The 23,664-nt window shown below is 36.8% G+C and overlaps 1 protein-coding gene across 3 annotated transcripts in view; it reads left to right on the top strand.

Moving 5' to 3' along the window:
• The first annotated feature begins 10,228 nt into the window (after positions 1-10,228).
• The window catches only part of RFX3 (regulatory factor X3), a 288,511-nt gene continuing 275,075 nt past the window's right edge, over positions 10,229-23,664 (top strand). For 2 of the 3 annotated variants that reach the window (XM_004286226.3, XM_004286227.3), the window contains exon 1: positions 10,229-10,420. The gene's annotated coding sequence lies outside the window, so the exon portion shown is untranslated. Of the gene's footprint in view, positions 10,421-21,213; positions 21,328-21,418; positions 23,493-23,664 lie in introns of all 3 variants that reach the window. The other variant, XM_049711842.1, reaches the window with a different exon arrangement.

Here is a 23,664-nt window from a genome sequence, read left to right on the forward strand (position 1 = left end):
TAATCTCTGTCAGAGTGCTCCATAAATATTAGTTATTATTGTTACCTGGTTACCAAAAGATCTCCCAGTTCGGTCTCCAGACCAGGTAGTTCTTTCTAACTCATGTGATTTCTTTTGTACATGCCTTTCCACTTTAATCCGCCACTGAGATTTGCACATTTGTAAAACTGTGCTCGTTTAAAAAAATCTCTTCTCCCCTTTCTAATGTTCTGCTCAGGGTAACTGTAATACTATCCTTGTCTTAAATTCATACTATACAGACGGTCCCTGACGTGAGATGGTTTGACTTTATGATGATGCAAAAGTGATGCCCGTTCAAAAGAAACCGTATTTTGAATTCTTATCTTTTCCCCAGGCTAGTGATAAGCAGTACTGCTATAGTCTCTTGTGGTGCAGCAAATGCAGCTCCCAGTCAGCCACGGGATCACCAGGGTAAACAGCTAATACACTTATGACCATCCTATACACATACAACCATTCTCTTTTTTCACTTTTAGTGCAGTATTCAAAAAATTACATGAGATATTCAACACTTCATTATAAAATAGGCTTTGTGTTAGATGATTTTGCCAAAATGTAGGCTATGTGTCCTGAGCATGTTTAGGTTAGGCTAGACTGAGCTACGATGTTCAGTCTACTAACTGCATTTTCGATTTACAACAGGTTTATTGGGGTGTAACCCCATCGTTAAGTCGAGGAAAATTTGTAGTCATAATCTTGAGATATTATTTCCTAACTTATTCTGCGTTTTTCTGTCTCAACTAGTCTGTTATGGACTAAATTGTGTCCCCCCTGCCAAATTCATATGTTGAAGTTCTAACTCCCAGTACCTCAGGATGTGACTGTTTTGGGACATAGGCTCTTTAAAGAGGTAATTTAGCTAAAACTAGTTCATTAGGGTTGGCCCTAATCCAATATGACTGGTGTCCTTTTAAAAAGACAAGATTAAGACATAAACACACACATTTGAAAGACCTTGTGAAGACACAGGGAGATGACCATCTGCAAGCCAAACAGAGAAGCCTCAGAAAAAACCAACTCTACCAACACCTTGATCTTGAACTTCTAGCCTCGAATTCAAGAAAACAAATTTTTGTAGTTTAAGCCACCCAATCTGAGGGGCATTGTTATGGCAGCCCAAGCAAAGTAATACACAGTCTGTCATCTTATTTGGCATCATCAATGTCCCAACAAGAAACAGATGACAGACTACAAAGAAAGCAGTTTGAGGTGATTTAAAGTACGAAAGGCCAGGACTTCCCTGGTGGTCCAGTGGCTAAGACTCTGTGCTTCCAATGCAAGAGGTGCAGGTTCAAACCCTGTTCGGGGAACTAAGATCCCACATGCCACGCAGTGCCACCAAGAAAACATTTTAAAAAAAAGAAAGTACAAAAGGCCCATTTACTATGATGTGGGTGTTGCGAATCAAAAAGGATGGTTCCTTAACCTAAGGAAGAGTGGAGCTACTACGACCTGGAAACCCTAGGATGAGAGGGGAAAGAGCCTTTATCAGAATCTTTAGTGAAGGGATGCAGGTGCATCTTGAAGCACCTTTGCAGGGAGGGAAAAGGGTAATAAGTACCCTGACCCCATTCTCCTCCCTTCCTGCCTCCAATCTCCTGCCAGTGCTGCCCATTGATGGAAACCAACTAGCTACCAGAAAACATGGGAATGCAATCATGTGGTCCAGGAAGGTCAGCCATCTAGAAAGGAGAGTGAAGAAGAGTAGAGAGTGACTGAGTCTGGAGAAACACATAGAAGATATCTAGCACAGGGAAGAACTTGTCTTCTTCTCTTCCTTGTCCGCCCCCCCCCCCAAAGTGCCCATAGTAACTACTGTAATATATATAGCAGGTCCTAAATAAATATCTGGGAATTGGGTATGTTTCATCCCCAGTAATTTTCTTTTTTACCTTTCTGCATTTATGCTTTTAATTATTTTATCAAGTTATTTGTTATCAATGCAATTTTAGATTTTCCAGATTTAATATTAAACTTATTGAGGTATAGTTGATTTACAAAATTAGACATGCTCAGTAATTTTCAACTATTGTCAATATTTCCTTTCTACTAGTTTCTAGAATACATCATCTCACTATTTCTAGTTAAAGCCTTAATCCAAATCTTGGCTATATTTTACTTCAAAGACTACTACTTTCCTCATGGTTTTTTGTTGGTTCATTCTGTGCAAATAAAAGGAGAAGCAAAGCAAAGCACCCCACAAAACAATACCTAGTTGTACAACAACATCTCAGTTGATTATACTTTCTGGTTACATTTTCTCCTTCTTTCATCTTTATACTGCTTCATTATAGTTGACACCAGATTGATTGTTTGTGGACATTTAAGTAAGGTTCCTGTCAGCTTCCTTTCCAAAAGTGTTACAGTTTTCAGCCTACCTTACCTGTTTCTGACAGGTAAGCATTATACCTTTTGAAGTTTACAATAAACTTTTAGGATATTTCTTTTCCAGAGATGATTCCCAAATATATTGGGTTGGCCAAAAAGTTCGTCCAGGTTTTTCCATAACGTCTTATGAAAACCTGAATGAACTTTTTGGCCAACCAATAGTAATATGGATTTTTCAAGAGATACTAATAATTAGTAATGATTTGATTAGACAACTAAGTTAAAAAAAATATTCTTATAAGAATTACTCTAACTTATATTGGCTACTTCCTTAGTTTACTCTCAGTAGTGAGAATGCCTACTCAAATAAAGCTCCATTTTAGATTCATTTATTTACACATCATTCAGTTCTGCCATCTCTGTAGCTGATTCCTTAGAAGCGGATATATTTTCTGGCTTTTGTATTAGAAACATAGTGCTTTGTATTACAGTGTTGGGTCACTGAATCAGTGCTGACTTGAAAGAAAATGACAAGGTTATTTTATGTAATTTTACTTTTTATCTTTTTTATTTGATTTGAGCAAGAATTTAATCTTAAAAAAATATTCACTTTAAAAAATAGGCATGTTTAACCCTATGAAAAATTCCTTGTCAGAGACTTTTACATATCTTTTTAAATTATTCACATTAACGTTTCTTGTCTTTCATCAATCTTCAACACAAATTAGTATTCTTTCTTTAAGGGTTATTTCTTCTGGGTGAAGAATGATATCACATTTAATAAGAACTCTATAATTAATGTACCACAAATTTGAAGCTACAAATAGGGTATCCCTGTAATGTAAATCCAATTGTCTTTATTTTTTTATAATATGTAATTTTATAATGAGGTAAAGATTGTAGTGCCAAATTAGGGTACTGAGTTCAAGCGCACTTAAGTCATCATCTTAGAAAATAATTTTTCTATTTCTTGATTATGTTAGTGTTTTCTGATCTTTGTGAACTAGTACCCATGGTTCACTGTGATTTTATCTCAGTGTATTTCTATGTTTTTCTGGTTAATTAAAACTCCCACCCCCATAGGAAGAAGGAAAAACAAACGAAGTCAAATTGTGTTAAATTCTGTTTTCCTACTGTATTTTAGGACCTTTTATTCATTGAGCACTATGTTCAGGACTTTCCTCAAGGTCCTCTGAAAATGTTAGGGATCTGAAAAAAAAAGTTGACTTGAAATTATGAAGAGAAAGCTGCAAATCAAAGTGAACAAATACTTAATCAGATGTCTAAAAAATTTAACAATGTGCTATTTATAAACTCAATACTTAGTTATGTATATTTTGTGTGATATATGGGTACATTTTAAGACGTTTGATATGATGTGGAACTGGAGAACTTCAAAACCAAGCTGTAATCAGTGCTTTCACATTAGGCCAGATCTACGGAAGTCTTAAAAGTGACCTTAATTTCTTTTATGGAAGAAAGTACTAAGTAAAATTTCAAACAGTGTTTGGAAGCAAGTGTGGTAAATGTTTCGCTATACAATGTGTACAAAATACAGTGTGTATTTTTTGTAGTCCTTGGCCCTCAAAATAAAAATGTTAGTAAGCAAAACAAAACAAAAATTTTGGAAAAATATTCCATGCACATAAATTCCCTCTTTTCAAAACAAACAAACAGAAAGCCATCAAAGGAGACAAATTCATGTAATTTGATTCAGTGATCTTTATTTTTTGTGTTTTAGTGGCTTAGTAAAATAAAATATAAGGGTGAAAAAATGTGGTCATATGCTTTAACAGCTGACATAAGTATTCAAAAACAATTTAAATGTAGGCTGTGTAATATACTGTGATGCTGGGGGTGGGGAGGGTGAGATGTATGACATATTCCAGTGGGAAGGTACTTTTAGTACACTTAGCATAGGAATAATGGCCCTACCGGAACTTGGGAGATTTTTTTCCCCCATACTGTATATTACATTAAAGGGAGGAAAAAAAAAAGAAAAAAGTAAAGGGAGAGAGAGGGCCAACTTAAGAATTTCTTTGGCAGTTAAAGACTTTGGATCAATAAAAGCATTTCTGATAAATAATTTTTGATAATAATTGATAAAAATGAAATACTTTTCCTTTAGTAATATATAAATATTATATATAATAGTAATATATTACTAATACTGACATTAATTGCAGCTAAGTTATAAAAATTAATCTCTAACTCAGTTCATGTTCTGTATCTTGTAAAAAATCTACTTGGGGTTCACAAAATTCTTAATAAACGCTAGTAGAAATATCATTAACTTTACAGTATTTACTCCACCAAAATTATTTCCTAATTTCACAAAGGTATTCCATGAACATATATGTTTAGCATTTTGAATCAATTCACCTGGTGTGGCCATTTCTGAAAATCCATGAAAATTAGAATTTAGAATTGAGATCATTCAAGTCTTTTAATCCATTTACAAACATTTCCTTCCACCTCCAAAAGCCCCGAGTCTTTACTGGTACCTAGAGAGTTTAGATGATTTTCTCAACTTGGTCATAGAGTTAGTACCAAAATCTCTGAAGTACTCCTAATGTTACCTCAGAAGGTTATATGATCTCCACTATGTTTAAGCTACTGCAATTTCAATAGGGAAATAGAAAAAAATTCTCTTTAATCATCTAGACTTGACTTTAAGCCTTCAAAAGCAATTCCTTTGGTTTCTAATTGTATTAAAGATTATAAAGTGGCAGAACTCATTTCTGTGAGCAGCAAACCAACATTATCTACCGTTCAGTCACACATATTACATTTTTGAAAATTTGCCAAGGATAATTTTACTACCTATTATTTGTCCTTTTCTCTGTAGTGTTGAATAAAAATAGTAAGGAAAAAGTGGTTAATTAGGTATGTAATACAGCAATAAATACTTCTATTAGTGTTTTCTGGGGCTTGGGGACAAGTATTATTGACATATAACGCATAGATATAATGTGCATTGTATTACGATTTTGACAACCGTAATACACTTTACTACCTAAAACAAGATCTAGAACAGCACTTTCTAGTAGAACTTCTGCAATAATAGAAATGGTCTAAATCTGCACTGTCCCATTTGGTGGCCACTAGCTGCATGTGGCTACGGAGCACTTAATGTAACTACTGTGACTACAGACCTGAATTATAAATTTCATTTAATTTTAATTAATTTACAATTAGATTTTAATTTTTAGCTAGTGGCTACCAAGTTGGACAGTGCAGAACATTTCCATCACCCTAGATAGTTCCTTCAAGCACCTTTCCATTAAATCCCACCTCATTGCCCCAGGCATCATAGGGAAACACTAAATACAGTTTAGTTTTTTCTGTTTTGGACTTTACATAAATGGATTCATACAGTATATACTCTTTGTACCTGGCTTCTTTTGCTGAACATAATGTTTTTGAGATGCATCCATGTGTATCATTAGTCAGTTCCTTTTAATTGTCTAATAGTATTCCATTGCATGAATGTATCACAATTTGTGCTTCCATCTTCCTACTGATAGCTATTTGGGTTGTTCCCAATTATTTGATTTTAATGCTGCAAATACTGTATTGAGATTCTGCATTAATTGAAGTGAAAAAGCTGCATGTGTATATCAAAAGATATTTTGATCTTAAGAAAAGATAGTCTACTTATGATTCTATTATCATCTTTCATTGCTGGGGTAAAAATTTAATTCCAGGTTATATATAAGGATAGACATCTCTCAGGACTGCTGAGTAAACAGTTGGTTTGTATTACTTAAAGAAAACACAATTAGAAAGATAAATCTACCAGAAAAAAAAATAACGCAATATTTTCAAAACCAAAATGTACTTTGGGTGGGAATGGGTAGAGTTAGGAGTGCTCCAGAGAATAGTGGCAAATTATGTAGTTTTGAATTACCTTGGCCTCTATCACCCTCTATTATTATTGATTATTATCATATAGCCACAGAACTACAGATCTATTGATAGTAAAGGCAGCTAGTAATCCAGTAGTCTAATCTCCCAGTGCTATACATATCATATTCAATAAATATTGGCTGAACTGAAACAATTCATTTCCATAGGAGAACTAAGACTCTAGGTGTCTCTCAATTGAAGAAAATCAGATATTATAATCAAGTGAAAAAATTTTAAACAGGAGTGATTTCTGCTTTATAAAAGGATTCACCACAAATTCAGTGGTAAGCTGCCGCAGACCAATTCATTATATTTTAAAATATAAATTTATTTATTTATTTATTTAGGCTGCATTGGGTCTTCCTTGCTGTGCACAGGTTTTCTCTAGTTGAGGCGAGCGGGGGTTACTCTTTGTTGCGGTGTGCAGGCTTCTCATTGCGGTGGCTTCTCTTGTTGCGGAGCACGGGCTCTAGGTGCGTGGGCTTCAGCAGTTGTGGCTCACAGGCTCTAGAACACAGGTTCAGTAGTTGTGGTGCACAGGCTTAGTTGCTCCGTGGCATGTAGGATCTTCCCGGACCAGGGCTTGAACCCGTGTCCCTTGCACTGGCAGGCGGATTCTTAACCACTGCGCCACCAGGGATGTCCCAATTCATTAATTTTTAAAACTCTCATACATACAATTTTTTGGAAGTAAACCTATCACGTAACAGTATTTTATCTTTCTGTATTCAGCTTTTCCTTTTATAAGCATTGTTAAAGTAATGTATTAGTTCTTGATTATGCTGTAGATATCAATAGGAGGAAATAACCTAATAGATAATATTGAAGAGGAGATTTACCCTTGAGAATGTACTAAAGTAATTTATAAAGTATATAATCCACACATAATCAGGGCTTCCTATTTTTCAAGTGGTTCAGATACAAATGTGTTAATCGATGTCTCTGCCATTCATTCCAAGCTGAGAGCAAAAACAATCCAAGTTCAAAGGACATAGCATTTTAAATTCACAGATATTGACTGTGAGCATTTTACAGACAGGAACTATGTCTGGCCCATTTTAGATACTGGACAAATAATAACTGCATTGGCAGTTTATTGAATTTGTCAAGCAATGTAAGATATTTTTTGGTTAGGCACTTTTTGAGTCCAGTGTGTTATCACTGTAACAGGTGATAAAATGTTAGACACACTGCTGGGTCTTTTCTGTGACTTAACAAATAATTTATTTCTGAAATATATGTACAACACATGTGAAGATGCAACTGTAAATGACCACAACGGAGATCCTATCAAAAATGACTATAGGCAAAGGGATTTCTGGGACCTTTCCTAACTAGTTATAACACAAAACATGCATATATAATCGTGTTTCCAAATCTACAGCTTGAATTGGTAGCTTGGTTATTTGATTCGGTGTGAAGGTAACATTGAAAAATTCATATTATAGTAACCTCACTATGATTAGAATACTATCAATTATCCTAAAACAGGGAGAAATATTCTAAATCCTAACTTTTAAAGAACTCATTTAAAATAATTATTTATAACTAACTCAGAAAAAGGCCAAATGAGGACGTAGGTAAAAAAAAAATGTCTCTAAGCAGCTTCAAACCGATGTTACAGTGTCCCCGCACAAAGGTCACACACTTTTTCTAAAGGAGAGTTCCTCAAAGGACTCGAGATACAGCTTTTCATTGTGTGGTTTTCTGGCCTGCAGATTATAAGCAGTAAATTAAAAGGGTGGGGAGGATAATAGAACTATGCTCACTAACAGCAGTAAGAAGCAACAGCTGACAGTGAGGGAAGGGATGGGCAAACTATAACAGACAATAGAACTAAAAAAGCAAAGCTATTCAGAGCTGTGTAGTGTGAGCAAACAGCCCCGCACACCATTACAGGAATAGAGGACTTTATCTGTAAATGTAATTAAGTGACTATTCATAATGACTACCAGTTTTTATACAGCTGGAATGCATACTTTATTTCCCATGTGTATGTGGAAACTATTATTCTAAATCTGAAGAGTTTTAACTGCTGTTGGTCACCACACTGTCATCTGTCTCGGTCTGGAAGGGCCTACTACCATGGTGCGCCATGAAACCTTTACGTTTTAGCACTGTGCTCCACACTGTTCACTATTACATTGTAACACATTATTATAAGAACCTCTATAACTCATTATGAGATTACCAAAGGCCACATTGCTTTCTTGAATCTATTGTTTAACTAGCTGGTTCCTAAAATACCCCTCTAATACTCCATGATACAGAGCCGTAAAATAAAACGACTGATGTTTAAGACTCTGTGCCTTCTCCAAAATGAGAGTATTATGTATCTAATAGTGGTGTCGTGAGGATTAAATGAGATAATGTACGTAAAACACTAAGCACAATGTCTGGGGCAGTAAAAGACCTCAGGAACGGTGGCTATTCTTATTTCAGCAAGCCCCAAACCCCTATTTTGCAGGTGCAAAAATTAAGCCTCAAGAGGAGAACTGATTTCCTAATGCTCTAATATCCAAGTTATTGTCCCAGATAAGCAGCTTAGCTGCGTGTGTTGGTTTGGGATATTGACAGGGCCTGGGGGCATGTTCCTGCAGGACTCCAGTCTGCAGAGAACTGGACGAGTATGTTTGAACCGTGAGGCATTAGAGGCTATTCGATACCAACGGGTGTTCGAGATAGCCAGTTGCGTGCTAACAACATCCATCATCAATGTTAACCCATTCGTCTATCTCAATACACCCGGAAGCAGCAAGACCCTCAGATACAGCAGGTTGTTAGGTAACCGGGGACGAGGACGAGGCAAGTAACAGGACACGGGGGTGAGCTCACATCCTGGTTTCGTCAACTTTTAATAGGGACGAGCACTGCACGCGAGGGCTGAGGATGACAGGAACTAGGAACTAACTGGGTGCTATGTCAGACAGGTGTAAGTTACCCCACCTCCCAACGCCTTTCCCGGAGGGGGGCCGCCATGCGTTTTCGAATCCCCGGAGAGAGCGATTTCTTGCTCCTTAGTAGCGCTTACTCCCCGCCCTGTAGATAGGGAGTCAGGACTTCGCCTCTTCGCTCCGGAGTGAGGGCCGAACAAGCTCGGACCTTCCCGGTGCGCGCCACGCCGCGGCGGGACCGCGGGAGGCCTGCGCGCTGCCCCTACGCGCCCCGCGCTCGCCTGCTCTAAGATGGCGGCGGAGGCAGCACGCTCACACCCCGCCGCCCGCCCGCCTCCGAATCGCGGCCTCAGGAGGCGGGAGCGGGCCGGGACGCGGAAAGCAGGAGCGCAAAGGCGGCGCGGACCGTCCATTCCCCGCCGCCATGAAGCGTCTCGACATGCTAGAAGCCCGCAGACGACTACGACGGGGAACACCGCCGGCGCCTCAGAAACGGGGCGGGTGGGGGGCACGGGCAAGGGGAAAAGGAAAAAAGAAAAAAAGAGAGCGGCGGCACATCCGGGACCCTCCGCCAGCCCCGCCCCGGAAATGACGTTTCTGCCGGGGGCGGAGCCACTCTTCAAAGTGGATTCTTCCTCTGCTGTAGCTCGTCGTTTAGACAAGGTGTCTGGAATCGCCCTCGACACCCCCTCTCATGGGTTAGCTGTTACCTTCTCCCGGCTCTGAGGCTTTTGGGCACTGAGCTGGTTGCTGCGACTGGCAGCTCTCGTTTCACAGAAAGTATACCTCGCACCACGGCCCTCAATTCCTCCGCCAGCCTCGCCAGGGCGTGTAGTACCGTACCTCCGAGGGGACCCTGGGGTGACCTCAGCCCCTGCCAAACTTAGCGCGTCCCTTCGGAACCCTTCCTCGGAACCCCGGCCTCTCGCCCAGCCCAACCCGGTTCGGGGGCTGTCAGTCACGGTACTGAGCCCGCCCCTTCCGGCCGCTAGCCGGGCCCGCCTCCTCCCCTCTTCCCTCCCCCACCCCTCCCCGTGTGAGTGTCTCCCTCTCCCTCTCGCTCCCTCTCTCTCTCCCTCTCTCTCTCTTTTGTGAGTTATAGCAACCGTTGCCTTGTGAATCAAGCGCCATAGTCACCGTAGTCCTGGCGACTGTTACCCATCAACAACAACTACTCCTCTCCTCCTCCTCCTCCTCTTCCTCCTCCTCCTCCCCACCACCACCATCTCCATCACCCACCAACAACACCACAATAATCCACAGCCAAGGTGAATATTCTTCGGTCTCTACATGTGTGTGGGAGCGTGTGGATGCGTGTGAACGCGTGTGTCCGTGCGTGTGTGTGTGTGTCCGTGTGTGCGAGCCGAGTGTGGCTGTGTGGGGGTCTCACTCCTGACACCGGGGCTGCAGCTGTGGCGCCGCTGCCGAGGGGTTCCGTCCCCCGGGCTTGTTTACAATGGACCGTGCGCGCTGCGGCTGGGTCGGGGGTGTGGGCGCCGCGCCGCCCGCCCGCCCGCCGGCCCCGGCCCTCCGCGGCCGCGCTTCAGGGATGGAGCGGGAGCTCGGGGGGCTGCGAGCCGAGCGGGAGAGGGAGCCACAGTTTTGCGTTGCGGACGGTGGAGCTCTCCCTTAGGTCTGGGTCTGAGGAGGAGGGTCAGGTGAAGAGATAAGGTTTTTTTTTCTTTCTTTCTTTCTTTCAATTTTCTTCTTTTTCAAAGCTGCTTGGTTCCTGTTTCTTTCAAAACCGAAATAGACAAGAGTGTGCAAGGGGGGACCCACGAGGTGGTGTTTTGTTGTTGTTGTTCACTTGTGGGGCCTTGTTATGGGTTTTGTTATTTTTATCCTCGTACATCGGTGAACTTTTCCCACTGCCTCTTGCCTTCATTTTTGCCCCTCTTTGCCTTGTGCTTAATGAGCTGCTCTTCTTTTACCATCATCAGCTGCATGGTTTTCTTTTTTCTCTTTTAAAACTGTGTTTTCTTTGTGCTGCAAACAATCTTAATATCCATTCGGCACTCTTCCCTCCCCCTCTTTCTTCTCCCCCCACACCCCTTGCACACACACTGAAACCAGGGGCCTCTTTGCTGGGTTCTTTGCTGCATTGGGAAAGTCTCTCTCCTCTCTCTTTTTCGGGGTGTGTGTGTGTGTGTGTGTGATTTAAACCGGATGCAGGGCATCTGTGATACTTGGGTTAGTAGTTATTGACAGTGCTTTATCCTTCATGTGGAGATGGGAGGGGTACGAGTGAGGTTCCATTTCACTTTGATGAACCTCCTTCCCCACAGTGGAGTGTTAACAATTTTCATTGTGGTTATGAGACTGTGTGACAGACAGGGAAAGGACGTAAGGAAGCTTTGTGAGAACTCAGTTTACAGTGTTATTTGTGACAGTTATGGTACTTTAAAGAGTTTTTTTTTTAAATCTTCTCTTCGTTTTCCTTTGAGAGTTGAAATTGAAGTCAAGTTGTTCATAAAGAATGTATGAAGCCTCTCAACTTGAAACGTGTGTATATTTCACTTTCTTTGTGGTTGTTAAGATCTAGGCATATGTGTTCTTAACATAGTCTTTTAAATTTATTTTTTGGTTTTCTTTGGACAGTGACTTAAACCTGCTGAAGAGAGAGAACTCTTTCCTTTTTAGGTCCTTGCTTCAAAACTGTATTTTTCTCTGTAGATTTGAATACTTATCAGTCCTCAAGTTATAGGCTGTTAGAGGTAACCCAGTTTTACAGATCCTGTAAATTTGTTCATTTTTCAGTGTAATGTTTAATTAATTATCAGTAAAGAGTTTTGATAATGAATGTGTGCTAAAACAAATATAGTGTACTGTAATATTCGCACAAATTGAAGTTTCCAATTTGGAATTTTTAAATGCTTATTTAAATAGTCTTCTTTCTAACAGCAAACATATATTGATTTACCTGACAGAGCAGCCTGTGAATAATATGACAGTATTAATTATTCTTCAGAATGTCAGTGAGCAGGTTGGGTAATTGTAAAGCTATTAAGGCTAATATTTTGTAAAATAAGAGGTTTAAAAAAAATCTTTTCTTTTTTAAAGTCCATTTCCTTGTGATTGCTATTTTAAATGAGGGTGATGTTTGTTCTGAAAGAAGTCTTTCTCAGAGCACTCAAATTTCTTTATATTTGCCCTCCCGCCTCCCCAACCTGGGTTTCTTGCAAATCTCTAATACTAACCTGTATTTTTTTTTCTGTTCAGATGAGTGTCAAATGCCTGAACACTTTTGGATGGTGAAGTTCCTGGGTCCTATAAACTCTCTGAAGTTAATAGGAGTTTTGCTGTCTTGAGACAGTTTCAGACCTTATGCCATTTACATAATGCATTTTCAGTCGAGTAGATTATATGCTATAATTTTATGGTTTAATATTTTTACTTGCAGTGTCCAAGAATTTTTTTCAGGCATTTCACTCATTACGACTATCTCAGGTTTTCTATAATTCAGATTTTCATTCACAAGGTGATTTGAGAGCAGAACTTAAATTGAATTCTATTACCTATTCATTTTTAAAAGCACTTATGTGATATAAAAGTTGCTGCTAGACATGCTTTGGACTCAAGTGTGTCAACATTATTCATACGGATTAAGTAAATAATAGCCAGAAATACTAACAAATGATAAGTTAAAAAATTTAACACATTGATAAATGTTTAGTAACATTTTTTTTCCTGAGATATTTTTCCTAGGAGGGACTATATTATGTATTTGTATTCTCTTGTGTTTGTTTTTAGACTAAAAAACGAACTCGGAAAAGTGTCCAAACTTTAAAACTAAAATTATGAAATAGGAGTTACTTGTAACTTGTTTTGAATAGCTGAATATCTGTGATTCACTGTATGTCATAATGCCTATCTTAGTCTTTTTATATTATTGTGCCTATGAATTGCATTAAATGGTATATAGGCATATTTATGTAGTACATTTAAATGTATAACAGTAAACTAAAATGCATTTCTAAAATGTGCCATTCCACAATGTTTTCATTATATGGGGTAGTTATGCCTAATTTAAAAAATAGTATATTACTCCTCCAGTATTCAAATAGTCTTGTACTCTACTTAGGTACTCAAATAAAAGGTTTATAGTTTACAAGTACTGAAATAAAAAATTTATAGTTTATAAATTTAATATACTTTGATGCTAAACAAAACAATTTTTAAATCAGAAACAAATTTAATAGTAAAAAAATTACCAATTAAAAATGAATTGTAAAATCAAGATAGATTTAATCTATTATTTAAAGGATGATATGTGTTACTTTTTGGTAACATGTTTCATTTTTCTTGAGAAAGTTGATGTTTTATGTGCTTTCCTCTAAACTGTCAACTGAAAAAATCAGTAGGTGGAGTATGATCTTTGTGTCTCAGATTTTATAGTGTGTGTGTGTGTGTGTGTGTGTGTGTGTGTTTAAAAGAGAAGATATAGCATCAGATATGTAGGAAGAGTTAAAAAAAATTTTTTTCTGAACAGTGTAGTAGGAATGTTACTTTGTTTTATTTTGTATTTCTGGTGAGCCTGTGTTACAAGAAATGAGAATACCGAACAAGGAGGCTTTCAAATTACAAAAGAGTCTTGGAAGACATAAACCTTTAAATTATGAAAAGTCTGCTTTTTTTTTTTTGCCTGCTTTGTTTTTAATGCTGAGCATTAGGCTAAAAATCCTCTACTTCTAGTTACTTTAAAAAATAAGCACTTAGTTTCCCGAATGGAATCCTTTGCTTTTAACTCTTTGGTATGGCTTCCCAGTGGCTGTTGCAAAACAGATTTTAAATTCCTCTCTGTTCACAGGTGCATAGTGTTCCCATATTTTGGAAATCCAAGATTAAGCGGATTTAACTAAATCTAGCTTTGTTAGGGACAGATGGCTGCTTTAAACAGGTGTCACTTTCATTTCTAGTGCATTGTGTTGGGACTTCCACCGGTTCACAAAAGGGCTGTCTAAAGCAGGTGGCATCCTTTGCTTTTGTCCTTAGTAAAATATACTTTTGGAGTTAATTATTTTCGTAGGAAGAGTTTTCTTTTTAAAGTAAAGGTTTTGAACTATTCAAATTGATTCCTAATTTAATTAGCGTAACTTTTATTTTTGAATATCATTCTAGTTTTGAGCTGTGTAAGTTGCAGATCCTTTCAGAAAACACTTCAAATTCTTTAAAGGAATGATAAATTCCCTTTGAATCCAGCAAAGTACTCAGGAGCACTTTACACAATTAGTCAATTTATCTGAAGCAAAAAGCCAAGGCAGATTTGAATAAAGTGAAATTTGGTTAACATGGCAAGTTAACTTTTGCCATCCCATACTTGAATTTATTGGGGGGCAGCATTATTTTAATTTAAATGATAAATGTTGAGAACCAGTGTTGTTTTTGTTGGTTATTTTAAATATTTTCAAATGAAAACATTTTCCTTATCTACTTCAATTGTTATTACAAAGTTTTTAGTGCTGTTTTTAAGTGAAAATTGTTTTCAAGCATTAGTGTTTAAAAATACATACTGGAGTAAATAAAATAGTAACAAACTATTGATTTCTAAGGTTCATTTTTACTCGGATTCTATCCTTTTTTGGTGGAAATTTTATACATCTTACAACAGATGCACCAGAGGGTGCTGTGCTGTTTGCAACAAGAGATTATTATCACTAAGAATGTGAACTGATTAGAACTTTTATTTAAAGAAAAAAAATTTAATTACTTATGCATTCAAGCATATAATAGCCTTATTTCTATGGAGTTTCAATTTAATCTACTGTCTTAATTGGCAGCTTTTCATCAAAGCCTATCTTTCTGTGTACTAATATATATTAGCACAGCATAAAACAATATCAAGATTGATATCTTTGGCATAATCTGAATGTCAGCATTCGTCCTGTAGGCATATACATTTATCATCTTCTTATGCAGGTATTTTAATCTGTATCTAAAAAATTTAGTTTAACTTGAAAATCATACTGTTTTGGCAGTATGGCTTTGTACTCTATAAATTTGGCATTGTTGCACATATCAGTATATTGTATATCCTTACAGCATTTATATATGGCATAATTAGTGGTATGCTTTTTATGGTATAATTTAAAACTCTCTCAAAAGTATAAATGGTAATAATAGTTATCAGGCTAATTAAGTCAACAACAATAATAACAGAAATTGGAGAATTTGGTCCCCACTTCATGCTGTTAGAATAGTCTGGTTTGAATATTTAACTTGGCTTTATTAACTGAAAAGTTTTAGATTCTCCACTTTCCTCTGTGCCTTATACTTCTAAACTGGAAGTGATCTTACATTGCTTTCTGTATCTGAATATTTGTTCATGGAGATTTTTTTTTTTTTTAGGAGAACTGTTGAATTCACTGTTTTGGGTTCTTCTTGCATCATTGACTTTACTTCCTCAGCAGTACATGTATACTCTAAAAGACAAATACTGAAGCAGTGGTAGTCAGTATCTGCCTCAAGTAAGCTTAGAAAGATATAGGTATATCAAATAAACTTTTTTTCCCTCTAGATAATGGATTTATGTATACTGTTGTCCCACATTTAAGTACAATCAGCAAAATATGATATTTTTTAAAAGTACCTTTATAAGACATGCCACAAAGAATTCAAAACATCAATAGAGAATAATAATATTTTTAAGTATTAGTCTTGCTAAAATAGGTTAGGCATTTTTCCTTAAACATGTGATCCTACCAATTCATTAACATAAACTAATTTATGCCACTAAGAATTTAAAGTATATGACATTGTTTCAAAACCTTTATATTTGACATTTTATATATCACATCAAACTACAAGATGTACTTAATGAAAATGAATGAGTTAAAAAATTGGAATGTATTTAGAGTATCAAATAGGTATGTGTTTTGTTTTTTAAATAGATTGAGGATAAGTATATTGGTTAAAAACACAGGCTTTGGACTCAGATTTCAGATAATCTTATTAGCTGTGGAACCTTGGACAGGTTGTTTAGCTTCATTTAGCCTCAGTTTTCTCATCTGAAAAATAGATCAGCCTTAATCTGCTTTATGGAGTTTTGTGAAGAGTAAAGGAGCTAATTCATGTAATGTGCTTTGCTCAGTATTTGACATGGAATACATGCTCAATACATGTTGGTTCTTAGGGAATACTGAGAAGATACCCAGTCTAATTTTTTTGCTATCTAAGAATCCTTTTAATACACTTCTGACCATCTACTTCCCAGTGGGTCCTAAGTTTTGAAAGATTTTGCCTATTGATCTGCACTCATTAAATAATTATTACCTCTTCCACCCTTTTAAAAATAAAAGACACGAAGCTGTCAGCTGTAGGTTTGGATTATCATTTGATAACCAGTCTTGTTATTACACTGAATTAATAGGGTGCTAGCCCAAAGTTATGTTTTAGTTTTACTTTGCAGCCTTATTGTAACGGATTCTTTTTATGTTTGGATAACTCTCCTGGTCTAGGGATCTCAGACTGAGAATTAATGATGTAACATTTCATAAACTCTTAACACTTCCCATGGTCCATTTCATTGTCCAATTGATATTTTCCTTTTCACATCTATTATACATGAATTCATTTGAAAACATTTTGAGCCCTGTTTATAAACATTTTACAAAATGCAGTCATTAATATATAATAATGATAATAGTTGTATAAAGATGAGTTCATCAAGGAATTATTCCAATTTATATGCACTGCTTAGAATCGTTATTTTACTAACAGTAGAAAAATGTGAGGTCACCATTTGTTTACCTGTAGCAATAAGTAATTTTAGAAGAATTTGCCAACCCCAATCTTGAGGTATAAAGTAACCTCAAGAATGTTATTCAGTAAAACATATAATATGAAATAGTAGTGGAAAAATAACGCCTTTGGTTCCCTTTGTTAGGGCATTAAAGATGTTGAAAGAATCATTTTAGTTGACTGCTATATCTAAAGTTACTATTCAGTAATTTGCTATATTTCTATTTGTCTAAGCATTTTGACTAAGAATGAAATGTTTTTCTCATTTTACAGTGATCTCAATAGCCCGATCTTTCTCAAAGTGGAAATGTGGTTTATACATTACAATTGAAAATTTATCTGATACCGTGTGTCATCTTTTTTGCTGAAGCATTGTGTATTGTACAGGCTTTTTGCCTGTCTCCCTCATCTTACCTGCTCCCATCCTCCTACTCGTGTTAAATGTTCAATTAATTATATGATTCCTTTTACATTATTTTTATAGGTAATTAGTCCCAACATAAAAAGTATGTAGACTCTCAGCTCAGCCGTCTCCTCTGCTTCCTTTCTCCAGTGAATCTGACACACATTTTAAAGGGAACTTTTGGAAAAAGGCTAGGAAATGTGACTTATTAGGTGGTAAGGTTATATATCATTCTTACCGTTTTTAATCATCCATTATCTTCTTACAATTTCTATCCATCTGACTGCCCTCATGAACAAATACATATCCTTGTTCCACTAATGATGTAACCTGAGCGTAATTATGCTCCACGAGTTTCCCTTCCTAGTCCCGGCTATGTATTGGCCTCTGGCTGAGCACTTTCGGTTAAATCTCTTGTCTAGTCCCAAAATATTGTGTTTGCACAGTCACATGTGCCTGCCCATTGCTGACTTTTAACTCCTGGATTCTTCTTTCTCATTACTTTTATTAGAAGCTGTAATACCCAGTCAGTATTGCTTGCCTTTACTTTACAGTGCCTGGTCAAGATTACGAGAGGTCTTCCTGTTTAGGCAAAAATGGGCAAGGGATAATAGGAGCTGAGCCCAGGAAAGCTAAGAGTGAGGCAGCTGGCCTGAAAATGAAAGTACATTAGTTGGTGAGAGGAGACCTAAATTGAGAGGTGATGTGGAAGGAGAAAAGAGAGGGTGACTAGGCTAAGAAATAAAGGTCTTCAAAAGTGCCAGCCAAAGGAGAGTAAAGAGGAGAAAAAGAGCTTCTGTTCTGGTACTCAGTCTGCCACTAAGTGAAAAACCTTAAGCTAGTCACTTAAACCTCCTAGGTCTCAGTTTCTCCATTTGTAAAATGAAGCAGTAGTGCTATGTGATCGCTAAAGCCCTTTCCAGCACTAATAGTCTATGATTCCATGGTGAGATTGGTGTGGAAAAAGGGAAACATGCCAATAACATGGAGCCTGGAATTGGTGTTTCCTTTACTGATGGCATTTTGCTTGCCTATTGTTTCTTCTGGTAAGAACAACAAAGAAAGAAAACCCAGCATAAAAAAACATGGGTCTAGCATAATGGCCATACCTGTGTCACAGTCAGAAGCTTCCACCATTTCAGTGGCCCCTGTAGGGAGCTATGGCCAAGTGCCCTGATGTTCTCACCCACAGAGGAATTAGCTGAGTCTCACAGCTTGAGCTCCTGCTGCGCCAGCTCCTCTATGTCTGTGTGCCAGACAAGTGTCTGACAGTTGGGGCTCCTGCCTGTTGCTCCCCAATGAGGTATTTAAAACAGGACATAATTTCCCAAGTATGTGGATAGGCAAATTAACAGAGAAAGCGGGGTGGGGTGGTGAGGAGCCCAAGCCTTCTCTCTCTCTCTCTCTCATTAGAAGCAAGAAAATTTAATTTCTGTTGATCTCATTTTTTAACATTTCTTCCCCAGTTATTAAAGCCTTGACTTTTTTCTTCCCTTCATGCTATTCAGCTAGTTTTGAAAAGAGCTAAAATCCTGTCAAGGAGTTGGGCAAATTCTGAGGGCTTTTGGACTACTTTGGGGCCCTGCTGTGGGGAGCATTGCCATCTTCCACACTAGTATTCTTTTGTAGTTTTCCATTGGCAATAATTGCTGCTTTTCATTTCTCTGAATATTGTTTATACTTGGTTAGCATTTTTAAAATTTAGGTTTGGTGGCAGAAAAATTGTGTCTTTTAGTCAAGAGGTATGCATTTTCATGACTTAAAAAATTTTTATTGGAGTATAGTTGATTCACAATGATGTGTTACTTTCAGGTATACTGTAGAGTGAATCAGTTATACATATATCCACTCTTTTTTTAGATTCTTTTCCCATATAGGTCATTACAGAATATTGAGTAGAGTTCTCTGTGCTATACAGTAGGTCGTTATTAGTTATCTGTTTTATATATAGTAGTGTGTATATGTCAATCCCAGTCTCCCAATTTACCCCCCCCCCCTTTTCCCCACTGGTAACCATAAGTTTGTTTTCTACATTGGTGGCTCTATTTCTATTTTGTAAATGAGTTCATTTGTACCATTGTTTTTAGATTCCACATATAAGCAATATCTTGTGGTATTTGTCTTTCTCTGTCTGACTTACTTTGCTCAGTACTTTAATGTTAATTTGAGAAATGCACTTACAAGATTTTAGAGGATTGCATGCTGTGAAAGGAAGTATTTTTGCATTAGTTCAAGATAAGTCTTATATTCTGCTCTATCTCACCTCACCTCTTTTACCAGTTTAATAAGGAGTGTATGAAAGATTAATAGATTGTAATTGTTGCTTTTAAAATTATTTTTGAATGCTATTTTTATTGATAGAATCGTATTCAAGTTTCTGAACTACAGATCTGAATGATTGATGGCTTTATACATTTCAGTATAAAACTATCATCCTTAAAAATGCATCTGGCCCTGTTCAGTCTCAATCAGCATAGTTTATCTTAATGTGCAAAACCATTTTAGAAACCCTTTGCTAGTCACTTAAATTTCTTTCTTCCATGCTTTACTTTTGGGGGTGGTGAGGGAGGGTTGCTGGAGAGGGGCAGGAAGAGGGAGATACATTTAGAAATCATATCCTGTTTCCATTGTTGAATACTCGTGCATTGCATACTCTATCCAGTTTGTTTTCCTGGACTGTGACGTTTTGGTGGAAATAGAGGTTGGGGTGGGGATTGCAGGGCATGGGGAGGGGAGAAACAGAAATGACTCAGGTGATCCAGTATGTCTTCCAGATCTATTTCCTTTCCTGTTGTAGTATTATGCAGAGTACACATACTTTTGTGAGGATAGGCATTTTATTACTTCGTATTTGTCTGTGATTCCTTTTCTCCTAAAGATTGACTGTATCTGTATATGTCTATCCCTTAGTATATTGGTGTGCAATAATATCTTTCTCTTTTAAAGAGCCTATATTGTGATTTAGTCATGCACAGATTTAGAAAGGTAGAAGACAGTGGTGAGAAAATCTAGTTTGTGTGCTAGATAACAGAAATGATGCTTTAAATCCACCTCTCTACATTTTGCTTTGGGTGGATTGTTTTCTGGATATATTTTTTGCAATAGAACTTAGGTTTTTCCCCTATTCCTATTGAGGCTGACATTTTAAAGAACCAAAGAGTGTAACCTGTCACATCAGGCTTTCACTGATTGACATCTGGTTATATCTGATGACAATCTTGGAGATGAGTTTTAATGAAGTGTCAGCATAAGGGTCATTAAAAAAAACACATGAAAAGATATATTAGTGATCTGAAAATCACTTTTACCATCTTAAATATACAATATGCATATTTTGATGTACCACGATGAGAGCCCAACATGAAATATTGATATACAGGCACCAGATAAAGTTAGATTCTTTGTTTCGATCATGTAACATAATCACACTGCATGCTTCTAAAGGACATTTCAAAACATGTTTTGTTTAAAACGTCACTTTATATTTTTAGAGTGTACTTATATTAAGAAAAATGGATTTTATCTTATATATAGTGTTTTGTGTATATGTGTGTGTTTGTGCATAGACCTTTAGAAAGTCATTTTAATTGGTACTTCAGAACTTCTGTCAAAACTGCTTTTGCTCACTGGTTTCCGCATTCTACATATCTAGGAACTACTCCAGTGCTATTTGGTTGAGGCAAAGAAAATTAGGGGAAATGTTTGACTTAAGTTCTTTGAATGACCTTCCTGTGATTTGGGGAACGATTTTTAATGGTGTCTCACATTATACGGAGATATTTAGAGGCTACCTTTAGTTAACAAAGGCCATGAACCCTGAAATTGAATTAAGTTATTAAAGGCAAAAATTGTAATTCTGATTGTAGTAGGTTAAGATATTGTGCTGCTGGATCAACATTTGATCTATGCTTTTATTTTTAGAAGTCTGCCGAGTTTTGAAATTTAAAACCTTTTAAATAATGTTGAATGAGTGGAGCTGTATAATAGATGTGGATTTATATTTCACCAGAGGTTTGAGAGCCATATGGTTTGGAAGTAAGTGGGTTTTATCTTTGAAATTGGGGGGTGATGTATTTTAATATTTTGATTGGGTTAGATTTACTTGAGTATTTACTGGTCTTTTTAGAAATGCCAGTGCCCATGGAATGGAGATGAAGATCAAAGTCATTTGTGGGAGGAGGTCATTATAGTGATCCTGATACGTTACTCACCTGCAGTCATGCTGTCCTTGATAAACTTTAAAATAAAGGCATCTTTCTTGGATAATATAAACCTCTCTATGATATTGCATTTTTGTTAATTTACACAGCTGTCTGGAATTTCCTAAATCCTGTAGCACAGTCTTGTGTAATGCATTGTCCGTGAGCTTTGGAAGCTCCAGCTTACCCTTTGGTTTACAAACCTTAGAAAGAATGCTAATAGATGACACCGCATGCCTAGAACAACACCTTAATCTGAAGGAATGGGGTAAGATGAGGGTAAATTGGGGCAGGAACATATAGTTGGAAAAATTAGAGTACGAATAATGGTTAGTACAGTATAGAGAAAAAGAAGGGTGATGTTAGGGTCTACATAAGAAATTCAGTTTGCCACATTAAGTATACTTAATAATATTACCACTACAGTTAATAACATTATTTCTAATATTTTATTCAAAAACATTCTAGCAGAGACATAAGAAATAATTGGATATGTTAGTCTATAATCTTGTAGTTTAACATCATTGTTCTTTAGCTTTACTTTTGAATGAGGAATTAAAGGATTTATATCAATGTGTATTTAGTGCCAGTACTATTTTGGTTAACTTAGGAATCCTGAAATGGCTCAGCTTTCTATTGGGTTTTAAGGACTATTTTGAAAGAAAAGAGAGAAATTAGGTATTTGATATGAAATTATATATTCTCAGCTATGTGGACGTATTTTTTAAGATTTCAGATTTTAGAAGGCAGAAATGATGGAGATGATATTTAGGAATCAAGGGTGAAAACAAAGGATAGGAGGAGACATTGAAAATGCAGTTAGATGAAATTAGAAAATTTTGAAGTAAAGATTAAAAATAAGGTGAGATGGATAAATCAAAGTATGAATGGTGAGATAATTTGTTGGGTGAATAATCATTTACTTTTTTGCCTTACTTGATTTTAACGAATAGGGGAAGCTGAGAAACAGATTATACTTAAGTTTCTTATGGACACTACATTACTTTTTTTGTCTGAAATATTTACAGTAAAGCTCTGGGACTTTTGACTATTATTGTATGTGATTTCACTATTAATGTTGTATATAGAAAAGAATTAAACTGAGATGTATCAGAGTTTTCTTGTAATTATTTTATTGTTACAAAGTTATATATTACTATAGAAAGTTAATATATTCAATTAGAATATCTGATTAGCTTATCTGATATCTAAAGCAGTTTACATATGGGAAGCCAATATATAGTGAAAATCTGTGTACCATAAATGTTTATAATCTTAAAACTTTCTTTTTTAAAAACTTTTAAAACTAACAGTGAAGAATATAGAATAGTCTAGTGAACCCTCATGTGTCCATCACACAGACCTAAGGATTATTACGTTCTGTTGTTCTTAAACCTATATAATTTGAAATAATTTGTTTATTGAAATAAACTTGAATCCTATTTTGTTCTACATTGTTTTGAAAAAATTTAAGTCTTATGTTAAGAACGGACTCAATGTAGCCTTGAAACAGTGCTTACATTATATTTAAAACAAAGTATTTAAGAGTGGTTGATCTTCATGTTGTTTCTTCTCAGCACAGCATTTGTAAATCAGGAAGTTTGTTCTCATTTGTTGGTCAAGTCTTTTGTTTAGTAATTCCAGGGTCTTCTACTTGAAATCTGACCTATCATTAAAAAAGGGATCAAGCACAAGTGCTGCAGCCCTTGTTTGCAGGATGCAGGAAAACAACTGTCTTGATATTTACCTCCCAGAGGTGAAAGGGATTAATATTTTGTACGTCATTCTTTTAATTTGTTTGTGGGTAGATTATATTGCTCTACTTATTCTGTATTGGAGTAACTCCCCAACAGCAAACAACTTAATGTTCTAATTTGGAAGAACACCATGTGAAGGAAAGCTTTATCAAATAATTGACTTGTATTTTAGAACCTGACCCTGTTTGCATGGCAGCTAAGCTTTTGAGTCTGAAGCTGGAGCTGGAGCCTCAAGCCACCTATAGTGAGTGTCTTCTTTCCTTAGGGGCCCAACTTCAGGCTTTATCCCTGTTTCTACTTAAATATTCTACGGCCATATTCTTCTGCCCCTTTACTGTGTCTGATCTGCACAGCTGACCAAAAGGGGTAGCCAGGATGCTGGAGTAGAGATTAAAGAGGTAAAAAGGTCTGTTGCT

Source organism: Orcinus orca, chromosome 6, assembly GCF_937001465.1.
Source record: "Orcinus orca chromosome 6, mOrcOrc1.1, whole genome shotgun sequence".
NCBI lineage: Eukaryota > Metazoa > Chordata > Mammalia > Artiodactyla > Delphinidae > Orcinus > Orcinus orca.